Genomic DNA, 13,719 nt, shown 5'->3' on the forward strand with positions numbered 1-13,719 from the left:
TTGAAGTAACTGATACTTCTTTCTTCATAGTGGAGTTCCATAGGTATTATGTTCGTGTTAACTTCCATAGAGTTCAACACTTCTTTCCAGAGAACATTACAGAAGTGACGTGGATTCTCTAGTAGTAGCAGGACTTTCAAACTGCTTCACCTCTTGACTCGAGAAAGGACAATACGCAGCATTTCATGCTTGCTTTTCTTCCAATGGTGTGTTCTTCTTATTAAAATTGAAATTTCAATGTTTTGTAGATCATCCACCAAACCAGGCATCTTTCTTCTAATTGAATAAATTTTATTAACTTCGGCGAATATCGTAGCGCGTCAACTGCAGTGTGTAATAGAAAATAATAGATTCATCTCCAATAACATAAAAATTCTTAAATTCGTTTTTAAGATAAAATTCAAGATAAATATACTAATATGTTAATATTATAAATATTCAAATACACAAATATACAAGATGTGCTCATTTAATAGTATACGATATTTATCGATAAAACGTGGAATTTTAAAAAATTCAATTTTTTTTCGTTATACTCATAATATTTAAATCGTGTCGAATAATAATGATTCCGAGATAAACGATGAAATCTATGATAGATTGTCGTTGCGGAGAGTTAACACTCCCCTTATAGGGGAAGACTTAGATCTGGCGACAGTCGAAAACGATGCGATAAACGTCTATTCCAGGAAACCCACGTACGACGTCGCGTCGAAGATAAGCACGAGTTATGGATGGATCGAGACATCCAGGCGATACTGGTACCAGCGTTCCTGAAGCGAACGATAAGCCTTCTCTCGATATCGAACAATCGTCGTGGATTAGAAAGCGGCTCTCGAGTTACCTGCTTATTGCCTGCCTCTAAACTCCTCTCCTCTCCTCTGCGAATTTTCTCGGAATCCTTGAAACATTATCGTTAACCCTTTAATACCGAGCTGTCGATACTAAAACGTATAGTTTAAGATGAGGTCGTGAGATTTCGGAAATCTTAGAATCTGTGTAGGTGAATAAGAAAGATACAATAATTGAATTTCTTACTTACTTTTTTAAGTAATAAATATTATTGAAAGATTATAATTCATGGATGATCATTGAAATCCGTGAAAATCCATTTTAATATTAAATGATCAATCTTGACTTCATTTACGTTCTATTTTCTTTTCTTTCTTCCTCTTTCTCTCTCTTTTTCTTTCGTAGCTTTCTCAATTTCTATTTACGATTGTGCATTCTCTAGGAAACAAGATACTCGATACTCATAGTGCGACGCGAAATAATAGCATTAAGATTGTATCTTGCAGGCTTCTTTCGAGTCTATACTCGTGTAAATGTGAGATAAAAGAAAAAAGAAAAATACAGCTTGGAATTTTCTCGTCGTTTCATGAATCTCAGCGACCACGCAAAGTGGATTTACTAGGTGATAGATCACCCAAGAGTTAACACTTGTTTACCGTAGTCTCTTCGACGTTTGATCAAAAAGCTGTCAATTTTAATTCTACGTTACGACACTTTTAGTGCTTCTTGTTCGATCTAGATTTTCCATGGAAAATATACTAAAAATGCAAATAGGCAAACACGTTTATAAGACTACGTTCCAAGTATTCCAGACCAGTTCGTAAAACATTAAGATTAGATGCATAAGTTTATCATCAGCAGTGCGTACATTACATTCTAAGAACTAAGAAAGAACGATCTAGTTATATACATCTATCTCCAAACAGATATACAACGTTTGCACTGATATACAACAGATATACAACGAATGTCGAAGTCTTCTCTGTATCAATCAAACCTTTGAAACGTTTACGAAGATATCGAAAGAGTTCAAAGTCTGTCGATTAACTAATCGTTACCGTTTGCGTTGAGGACATTCGTTTACATTTTTGTTTAGTGACGACTTTGCAAACACAGAAAAAAATATTACGTTAAGGTTACGGAACTCCATAGGAAACACGTAGAGAGTCACAAAGTGCATTCAGAACCAGTTTTGTTCGTGGGGAACTACCTTAATGCAGCCACCCGCCGCATGCATATATACCGTCGACTACAACGTCTTCGTTGGGTGAATCCTCCAACTCTTACATAGTCATGCATACACAGATGCACGTACGCGCGCACATACACACAACACACGAATACACATCGCTGCATCTGGAAATGCTTATGCCGACGTTTATGCCCTACTGCTACGCCGGCATTATTACCTCTTCTATTCAGACCACCACCGAGAGAAGCCACCAACAGCTGCATCTTATACCTAGGTAGTACCTACGTACCTACGGATTCGATAGAAAGTGCTACCTCCCCACTCCTCTTCCTCTACTCTCTCAGTCTTTCTCTTTTACTCGAGGTCTCTGTTACAGGTACACACTAATACCAACACGCTTGAGAAAGCTCCATACACTCAATTCGCGAAACCGTTTCGCGGTGAACATGCTTAGAAGCGAGACATTGCAGTAGAGTGCAAGGTCGCTTCAAACTCCTCGCTTCCACGAGCATTGCCCGTAATAATTGGCCAATCTTCAGAACGACGAACTGGATTTCTAAGATTGGCATAATGTTCTATCGAGTTTAGAGCTATTTACGTGCTAATATTCGATTCAATTCGTGAATGTGTCCTCGATAGAATCGGTACTATTCTTTGGTAAATTACCTGGCAATCGATATTTTCTTAGCGATAGATAAATGACAAGTGCACAAGAAATTTTTATTCCAATCTTAGAACGAGTATAATCAATTATGACGAAATCCCAAACGATCGGATCAATTGGTCAATAGTCACGTGAATAGCAGAAAATCCATCGTGACAAGTTACGAAATATCTGATTCATTGAAATATCATTCGTAATTTATTGCTTTCAACGATATAGAAATGACGAAATCGACTTACTTAACTAATTTTTATCTAGAACAAATGTCTTATATATATGTAGGTATACATAAACGTTCCGTAAACAATGCATAAAGAACAAATAAAAGTATCGAAGAGGAGGAATATCGAAGAACGTTGCCGAAGGCAACGTTCTTTGAGATAAGGATCCACGATATACGTATATACGTATCTCTATGTTCTCGCACACGTCTTCACCGAGGCCATATTTACTCGACTAAAGGTAACGGAGAGCCATCCTCTTCGTGTTTCTCGTGGATGAGAACGACCTGCTCTCTCTCTCTCTCTCTTTCTTCTTCTTCTTTTCTTTTCTTTTTCTTCGCTTGAAAGCTTCGAAGATTTTTCTTCGTCGGAAGAAGGATCGAGACATCCGGTAATAGGTCTCTGTAACGTTTCTCGCTTTACTCCCCTTCCCCTTCACACTCTCCCGAAACTCCTTTCTTTTCATCCGAGACTTCGCCCAATTTCGAAGAAACCCATCGTATGGTACTTCAAGGAGTATAGTAACTCGGCTTCGTTCCTAGACTTTGACGGAAACGTCTCGATAGACGATTTTGACGTGCGATCGGATCGATGATTTTTCTTCGAAACTATAATCGTGCTCTAACGAGCAAAGTTACCGTCGAGCGAGGTAACACGAGTGGAGAGAAGTCGATGATGTTGGGTCAGGGGGTGGAAATAGGGTGTGGTACTTAGTGGTTGGGCTAATGTATAGACCAATTTCTTCTCAACAAATAATTACACATCGTCGATTCTTTCGTTGATTGCTTTTCTCATTGTATCCTTTCATTCGAGTCCAAAAAGGGTTTATTTTTTCTTTTTCTTCTTCTTTCTTTTTAGATTAAAGGTTGGTAATTGTTCTTGACTTCCATTGTACTTTAATTATCATCACTTTAATGAACGTTTCGAAAGAAGTTATCTGTTTTCTTTTTCAATTTTTCTCTTTAATATATATATATATATATATATATATATATATATATATATAGACACACATACACACATGTATTTTTATACGATTTTACTATGTAAACCTTTTATATAAGGACAAAAGAAGAAAGTGGAAAATACGAGTGAAAATACGGCCGCCTTAATGGATTATCACTACCTTAGGTTGAGGAGCCCGATAAAGACAAGTAGAAGGGTGAAATCGTGTAAATCGATCGCAGAGCCATGGTTTTATATCACGTAACAAGTGCCTCTTTCGGTGCGCTTCGGAGAAACGCTTACTCGCTAATTGCGGTTGAGCTTTTTCTGTTAATTACACGGTTTCTCATTAACGTCGAATCGTACCGCAAGACTACCGTACGATTTCCTCGAAAAGTCTTTCTTCTTATCGAATAGAAATCGGAATTTCTATGATAAGAGAAAGGAATAGGTAACCAAATGTTCTAAGATTTCTTTCAAACGAATTTTGAGAGAGTTTTACTTAGAAAAAGAAGATCGTCGAAGACCCTCCGTTTTATATCTAGCTTTTTAACATCAAACTCTTTTCTCGAGAAATCTTCTTGAAAAATTCTATGTGAAAGAATACCGGTGTGACGTTCAAGTGCCGTTTTCCATCTAGCGAAATGGAAATAGAAATAGTAGAAAATGTTCTAGTAGGATAGATCGTCGTCTTCTTCCTTTTATTCCTCTAGATCCCTTTCTCTCTCTCTCTCTCTCTCTCTTTTTTCTCAACATGGCACAGTTCGTATCAATCTCCTTTTACTTCACTTACTCTTTTTTCGGTTGGTTCGAAAAATTCTCTTTTTTTTTCAGTAAAATACGAAGTGAGAATGATCGATCTCGAATATTTCAGGTTTATTATTTTTGTTTAAGAATAATTTCCTCAAGAATCCCAATCGCCTGTTTCCGTGCTTGATTTCCAAAACGAAGTTCGCATTAACGAGCTGCCCGTAGCTACGGTGGCACGAAGGAACGCCTGAGAGTTTTCCTCACGGAAAGCGAGCTTTCTTTGTCTGATTAATGATCTTTCGTTTACTCGACAAAGACAAATTCATGGAATTACGGTAGTTGGTAGTGCGTCACAGACGGTATTAATGACTCGCCAAGTATTGCGAATTTATGGCTAAAATATGAAACTCTTTGATCGTTTCGATCGAGGCTCGATGGTTATAAATCATTCGGTTACGTTTTTAAAAGCAATTCGAAGAAAGTTTCAAGTTTCTCGATGTTATAAGAATCATTAAAAATTGTCGAAAAAAGAAAAGGAGGATAGGAAGTGTAACGTGAGATCTGACAAATTAGTTATTATGGTTTATTTTAAATAGGCAAGACGATACGAAACTGATAAAACGATTTAGATGCTTGAACATCCTGAAAAATGATCTTACAAAATCATACAGAGATGTCAACTGAAATATTCATAGTTGTAATTCGTTTTAGACGACATTATATTTTTTTCTAGTACAGATAATTTCCCAGGTTTTGTCTGTAGTACAAAAAGAGAGATAGAGAGAGAGAAAGAGAAAGAGACAAAGAGAAAGAGAGAAGATAGACATTGTCTTTAGAAGTTTCAAGGATCGTTTTATCGGGACGGTTAAACTTATATCCGGGGGTAGGTCTTCTACACTATTGGCGACTTTCCAGGCGCCGAGGAATCGGTTGCCGAGATTAGTTCCTACTCTTGACACGATCTACAATGGAAACAGTGACGTATAGGAGAGGCATTATGGTGCCCGGCTGTCTGCTTGCATGCTACTTAAGTATTCTATCGAGTGCTTTAAATTCTTGAACACGACCCATGTTTCCTATCGAGCCGCCTTAAATTCTTGATCACGGTTACCGTCGTCACGCTAAGTTCGTGTACTCTATAACATATATATACTATGTTCCTTTCTTGGAAGTTCGGAATAATTTGCCGAGCGTGGCCGATTCAGAAAAAAATAGTTTTTTTGTTAAGGTATCGTAACGAGTCGATATAAACAACATTGTTATGAAAACACTTGTTGAATCATTCTTCCTAGAAAAACAATAAAAACAAGGCCGACGAGAACGACGGAACGATCAATATAGCCGATGTGAGAACCGACCTTCATTCACGTTCAGACAAGTAAGCAGTACGTTTCGACTAGACGAATATTGTATTATATATTTTAAAAGTGGATAATTTATTTAAAACTCATTTCCTACATTCAGTATTTTGTATTCGTTGAATATTTATACATATCGGAGAATTTTTGAAGGTACTCTTTGAATGAAATTCGTATATACGTCTAGAAAAAATATATATATATATATTTTATACTTTGTGGGAAGATAGAAACGAATTGGCTAAAAAACGTCGAAGTTCATTCGACGTTCGATTTCAAGAAAACGACTTTCCCTCGAGTGTATTCCTTGGCATCTTTTTACGAGGACAAGAGGGTGTAAAGCGTAAAGAAACAAAGTTTCAAAGGAGTATCTACTTCGAATTCTCACGCAGCATCCCAAAGAACAAACCGCAAGGCGCAAACCGAAAGTGCATGCGCGTGTTCACTCGCGCAAGGAGAGATACGACCAACTCGAAGTGAATTTGCTTGTAATAATGTATATACCTGGTACTAGAAACCTAGGTACCTTCTTAAACTATGTAAAGGCGCACGTAGAGTAGCTGAAGGTACACTCGTATTCCTAAGTCTATAAATCGCAAAGGATTTTCGGAAGTCTGAGGAGAAGCGTATAGATCTACTTTGTAGTTTCTACTTTTGGAGTAATCCACGACGATGGAGAGAGTGCCAATTTGCATCAGGTAAAGATTTTACTTTCTATCGTCTATCCTGAATCATAAATTCTTTCTTTCCTTTTTTTTTTCAAAATTTATCTTTATTTTCCTCTGATCGATAAGAAAACTCATTCGTATTTATCGCTCGTAGTCCGAATGACATTGTAGCGAATGTTAATAATTAGTTTCAATAACATCTTTTATTCCATGTGCGACTTTGAATATACATTTGCCGACCTTGAGCAACTGCGACTTTAAAATTATAATTGATTTTCCGAATCTAATTATCGAATTGATTCTTTTGAAACGAATACACGAAGTACACGAATACGCGAAGTACGAAAGTTCGAGAAATTAGTAATGACTCAAGTTTCGAAATAGGCATGAAGAAGAAGAGGAAAAAAACAAAACACTTTACGAATGATTCTAATAGTAAATATTATCGAAAAATATTAATAGAAAAACAAATAATATGGATCGTATAATAAATAATACATGAACTCGATTATTTCCTTAAAAGTAGCAAAATATTATCTATTTATAAACACGATCGTTTATTCAAACGTAGTTTCGATAAAACTACTCGTCGATATTAACGTTTTTCATTTATTATTCTGTTTTTTTTTTTAATTCCTTATCATTCTTTTCCTCTTTTCAAAGTATTTGTTCAGCCTATCTTTTTGTCCATAGAATATCGCTTATTCCTCGAAGTAAACTAATTTGATGACCCTTGAACAATAAAAGTAGAAAAAAAAATGAGTACAGGATCATTATCTAATTGCGACGTTCAGTGAAAAATTGGGCTGACATGAGCGTTCGTTAAAGGGGTCACAGAACGGTCGAAGATCCTATGCCATTATAATTTATTTAGATCAGTTAAAGTAGTTGAACTTCCCGTTTAAACGATGATCATGCACTCGTGTTGTCCTCCTTGTATCGTGCGCGCGCGCATGCATACTTAGTAAATATATTCGTTTATTTATTTTACTTTCGTTCTACATTTACATTCGTTTTTTGTATACGTAGTACGTAAAAGATACGCCGTACATTTGATAAAAATCACGATGAAAAATACGTAGCAAAGACTTATTTAAAAAAACAAGTCGAATGAGAGTTTGACAATGCTCTGATAAGTCCGATAAGATCGTTTTGTTTTTGTCGATAAGACACGTGCACAAGAATTTACGCGGAACGAACATATTTATTTTCTTTTTAATGACGTTTTTTCTTATCAGTTCAGATAAAAAAGTTACATTTACATATAATATACAAATAAAGAAAAAACTATGGGAAGACTTTTTCAAGCGATTATCGAAACGCACGTTCGCATTAATAGTCATGAATTCGAATAGCGAATACGAACGGATGCGAAATAAAACTCAATTTTGATCGTCGAACGTGGGCGATACCGAAGGGAGATGGAGGGTTAGCTTGGCAAAGGGTCGCTCGTGCTCGCGCATACTTCGGTAACAGCTGCGAAACGTTGCAAATAAATAGAAACAATCTCTTTCCTGTCAATCCTGCACGATGAACGTCCGTTCACATGTTGTGTTGATTTATATTCATATTCGAATGTATTACGCAACGAACCTCGTATCTCCTCCTTTCCTCGTCGCTTCCTCCGTTCGTATTACTTCAATTAACAATAGTTCGTGCAGACGAATAACGAACGAACAAATGAATAATTCAATAATGCCAGAGGTTAGCGGATAATGTCTAAGGATATGTTGTCATTTGCATTGTAAAAGATATTACAAAAACAGAAAACGTATTTTTTTAAAAAGCAAAGAATTTTTTTATATCGAGTTTTTTTTTCCATCGACGACATTGATCTTAGCTACGAATTAATGCGACATAATTTCATAATTTCATTCATATTGAATTAGAAATGAGTTAGATTTGAAGGAATGAAATGGCAAATATTTTTTGCGCTAGATGGAAACGAATTTCTAGGCGATCGCAATTTCTGCTGTGTGAAATCAAACCAGGCGTAGCTGCGGCGATAATTTTGTTAGAATCCGTAGAATAAGAGACATCATAGAATCTGGTCAATACCCGTTTAAGTCGTGGTGGAATAAGCTCGGCGAGATGCATCGTTCTCTGGCGTGTGTTGCACGTATGCAAATGCATGTGTTAATGCACGTGCGCGATCACGTGTGTTATTTCGGGGCTGGGAAACGCGCGTATTCCGACTATTCTCTTCCTCTCGTCATCGTTCATCGAGCTACAACCGACAGGGGAGTTCATTATCGGCGCACCCTCGGGCAAATCTCTTGTATATACAGATGAATCATCCGTGCGAATCACTCAACGTGCCGATCGACGCATGTGTGCGTATGTGTTAGTATTCATGCGAGCACTAGATAATAACCGAACATCCTCCTCTCCTTTATGAGCAAGTTCAATCTACTGCTTTCCCAATGATTTTGAGTTCTCGTTATGCATTCTCTTTCTGTAACTGGATTATTACAATTTTAAAATCGATTAGCAACGATTTATCGAAGAGCACTCTATTTCGATACGACTAATATTCGTTTTTATACCATTATCTATTGGATTCGCAGAATTATTTGAAAAACGTTTTGTACGATAATTCAATTGAAAAAATATTTGTTTACGTTTCTTAAAAGCGTTTATTCTATGAGCACGAAATGAAAGATTTACGAAGCTACATTCGAATAGTTTACATTTTACGTCATTGCTATTGTTGTTCATAGCTTCTACAAATATCTCTCTATTTATTCTGACTGTTAGCTGTTACAAATTGGTCCGTGGTCGTTGCTAGATCATTTCGAATCGAAAACATTGCAAATTACTGCATATATGCAGTTTATCTTGCGCTTCGATCTTCGAGTTTGAATATTATAGAGACGTCATGTGGAAAATTGCTACATAAGAAAATTTTTAATTCGTATCTCGAGCCGACAATAGACCACGAATTATTCGTGAAAAATTACGATCGAGTTAATACGATATATAAACTTACGATAAAATTTCGTAAGTTTTCCCCCACTGTGTGCTACTTGTTGCTAGTAAACGACACAAGATCACGTAGATGTCGGGGCTTTTTTCCTGTGACGCTTACACGGAATGCAAAGTTACGTGTCGTCGGGAAAATGACTAGTCTCAAGCAGACGCGTTGTTTCGCACGAAACGATTGCTAAATTTTCCTTCGTAACTTGTCAAGAAAGATGGGGATAATAAGGAAAATGTGGTATGGAGAGAGCGAAAAAGAAAGAGAATCTCTTTAATTACAGTCACGAAAAAAACTCGGCTAGACTCAGCGACACGCTTTTCATCTCGTTAGAGTGACACGATAATTACGAAGGCCACCGTAGGCGACGGCTACGACGAAACGGGACGCAATTAAATTTTCTGTATTAAAAAAGAGGACGCAAGGGAGTTTTGGGCGTTGCCTTGTTAGCGACTAATAGAAATACGTTTTAATTAGCCCGCTGTTATCGTGTCTCTCGTAGGTTTTTTCTCGTGTGTTCAACTCTCATTTCGCAATAACTCTCGTGAGTTTCGAATAATCGACCATGTAGAGATCCATTCGATCGATCATCCTTTCGAAAGAATTTCAACGTTATTTTTTGACGATCCATCACGCGTCGATAAAGTTCTGACGATACTTTAACTTCATTACCAGATTCCCAGTTGTGAAAAACAAAATTGTAATTTATAGGTACGATTGATTTTTCAACGATCGAGTTTTCCTCCTTCTTTTTCTTTTTATTTTTCTTTTTTATTTATTCTTTTTTTTTCAGGAAAAATTTGCAAAGTTTTCCTTCGTTCGAGTAAAAAATAATTGCAATTAGTTGAACTGACAGAAAATCTCCGATATTTTTTCATACCTGAAATTCTTGTTATTCGCTGGTGTATTTACAATCGAATTCGTTCTTGCAAACATTGTACAAACTATGTCGGATTTTGTATTCGCGAGTACGTCATCGTTGCTTCGATGTCTCGTTAAAATAAAACCGATCACGTGACGTGATGCTAGACGAGCTATCGAAAAGACGTACACGTGGTTGTTGTTCGTGCGTCGGAAACAGAATAGTCGGTGATGGTAGCTGATAACGGGCGGAATGGTACAAACAAGAACAAACCATAGGAGATACGATACGAAGATTGGACAAAGAGAATGTATGGGTGTGTGTGTGAGAGAGAGAGAGAGAGAGAGATTGATGGAACGAGAGGTGTAGAGACGCTGAACGTGCAACCGACAATTACAATCGTGCTGCACATGCGAGTTGCTTTGGGATCGTGTTCGAGGACGTTTTGGAATCAGCCTCTGATATGCACTCGTGTAATGCTTCCGATGTAACGCGTGTTCGGTTCCAGTCAGCAACAAGATGAAATTTATGGATTATGAACGATGACGATGATAAGCAATAGTACCGCCTTGAAACGCGATAATGTTCTCTGTATTTTCGCATGTTCTGTCTTCCATTATACGTGATTTCCATCATACGGTAATGATACTCGAACATCGTCGGGTTTAGCTATTTTTCAAAAGTCGATTTTTATTTATGCTCTCTTATAATGGTTGTTAAATCTCGAAATAAAAAGTTTCAGAAAGTTTTTATTACGCATAGGGAACCACTGAAAAATGATCCTCTGTTTTAATTAAACACCAAATTGGTTTAAGCCTGAAGGTAAATTTAAGTTCAGGTTTAGTCCAGTCACGTTTCTACATTGACTTCCGTGGACGAACTGAGTCAGTATTTTAGGTGATTCGTTTACTAAAGTACTGTTTCCTTCTCAAAGAAGGTGATGAACCGCGTTTGCTAATTTTCTTTCCAAAATAGTTTTTACTCGATCTCGATCTCGATTTTAATTGCCCTATCTTTAATCGTTATTCTTTATTTTTTTATTGTTCATTTTAATCCAACATTAAATATAAAAATACGCAACAGTAAAGGTTTTGTAAAGCAGTAGTTAGAAAGAATATATACGTAGGTCGTTTAATAATTAAATGACTATCATTAATTTATTAAAATCTCATTTGGTGCGGTGACATTATTAATAGCACAAACCGGTAACCTGGAACATTAATTATGGGCCAACTGACGCGCTGTTTTTAAAGGTAAAAGAAAAAAAGAGAAACTTTGTTCTTCTCCTATCACCTTCCATACTTTCGTTTTTGAAAATCCTTCCAGGCATCCATTCAAGCGGAAGGTAAATTACTTTCGAGGGGAAACGTTTCGTGTGGTTGTTGCTCTCCCTTTCGAAAGGAGAGACACACGGTGCAAGATTTTTCGAGGAGAATTACGAAAGTTTTCGTTCCTTTGAGGATAATTAATGATTTTTCTACGATGTTTTTCTTTTGGATGAAAAGAAAAAAGGAAAAGAGAGAACTTGAACGCAAAAAAATAGATGAAAAATAAAAGTACGATCAATAACAAGAGATATTTTTAAATAACTAACTAATGTCGTGTGTTCGTAGTTTAGGAAAATTCTCTTTTTAATAGTATAATCTTTTCGTTGAGACCAGGCTTTAGAACGATTACGCTCGGAGAGATTACAGTTTTCAACATTTTTGTTTGTTTTAACAAGACTACATCGAAAAGGGTAGTAAAAAAATATAGCTAGCCATTTATATCGTCTATAACGCATAGAAATTTTTCAAAAGTCACAAGCCAGTACTAGCAGTCCATTGAATCGTTCTTTCATGACCATTTTTTTCTGTCGTCGTGTTTTACCGAACAGAGCATTTTGTAGCTTGTTATACAAGCAGAGAGGTAATGATTTTTTACGAAAAAAATATATCAACGAGCTAGTAGTAGGATATTTTTTACTTCCTCTTTTCGATTTACATTTTCGCATCATAAATTACAGATACTCCGTATATACCTGAACCAAATCCGGCCATTAAGCAACGCGTAAACTATAACGAATACAGTTGAAAAAAAAAAGAGAGAGGATTGGGTTATCATCGATATTTCAAGTGTGCGTGGTCCGATATGAAAAACGTATGTCTAAAAATGCCATAATAAAAGATATAAAAAAAAAAAAGGAAAAAAGATCGAGTATCATTCCAAGGGACGTAAATTTCGTAGAAGTCCAATTTTTCCAAGAACAGCAACCGATATATCTCTGTTTTTCTTTTCCTTTCACTTATTGGTCATCGAATAAATTCTTTATTCGACGTTCCAAAGTTGACCACGATACGTTTTTAATAGCTTTTTAAACGTACGAGCAAACAGCTAGCACGGTAAAAGAGATTAATTGGGTATGAAAGTTCGAAGATTTCCCTCGAGTGATCTTTTACAAACGAACGTTTACTTTGAAATCATGATGAATCGATTAATAGAAGAAGAAATATATTTGCTTTTATTGTGAATTTTTTTTCATTTTCTTCCTAATCGTTAGGAAGACGATAATAGAAGAAAAAATTCGAAGCTTTATCAAATGTAAAAGTGAACATTGTATTTGATAACTCGATTGTTATGGATTTGGCGAAAGTAATTGATAAGAACGTAATGAATGAACTCCTTTTATGTCCTTTAAATGGATAATCATGATATTAGCCGTGTTCTATCCCAAAGAAGCCATAAGTTACTCTACTCTTGTTAGAAGAGCTTAAGCGATTATTGTAAGACGGATTTTAGTAAAGTGCCCTTTTCCATAGAAGGAATAGACGAACAGCATCACGTGTAAGTGCACCTTCAATGCACTCAAGCGCTCTCCTGTTTTAAACGTTGTCGAACAGACCATTACTCGATCGTTCTAATTATTTCGTTTATCAATCTCTCCGTTCTTTCTCTTTCCTTCTTTTATTGCGTAAGAAGTAAATTATAATTTCAAGGAGAAAAACGTTTTATCACTTCGTTAGATGACTTAAAAATAATAAGGAGAACGATCGATATACGTAGATATCTATTGTTCGTACTTTGTGTAAAAAATAAAATATTATTAAGTGAACCATAATTACCATAGGCTCGTATAAAAGATGAATTGTAATTCTTTTTCGTGGTTAGTAAAAATGTATGTACTAATTTTATACTTTTAACGTGAAAATGAAGAAGATATTGGCACGAATGAAATTCTAATTGCTTCAGAACATCATTATCGACAAGGTAAAACGTAAAAGCGTAAGCTAGAATTCGTCTCGGTGTTATCG

The 13,719-nt window shown here is 36.2% G+C and overlaps 1 protein-coding gene and 1 long non-coding RNA gene across 2 annotated transcripts in view; both read left to right on the forward strand.

Moving 5' to 3' along the window:
* The window catches only part of LOC122633115 (E3 ubiquitin-protein ligase MYLIP), a 112,073-nt gene that overhangs the window by 20,140 nt on the left and 78,214 nt on the right, over positions 1-13,719 (forward strand). The window lies entirely within an intron of this gene.
* LOC122633123 overlaps positions 1-13,719 on the forward strand; it is a 38,813-nt gene that overhangs the window by 11,644 nt on the left and 13,450 nt on the right. Inside the window, exon 2 of the long non-coding RNA XR_006328028.1 lies at positions 5,965-6,620. This is a non-coding gene — a long non-coding RNA (uncharacterized LOC122633123). The remainder of the gene's footprint in view (positions 1-5,964; positions 6,621-13,719) is intronic.

This window comes from Vespula pensylvanica, chromosome 11 (assembly GCF_014466175.1).
Source record: "Vespula pensylvanica isolate Volc-1 chromosome 11, ASM1446617v1, whole genome shotgun sequence".
NCBI classification, from domain to species: Eukaryota; Metazoa; Arthropoda; class Insecta; order Hymenoptera; family Vespidae; genus Vespula; species Vespula pensylvanica.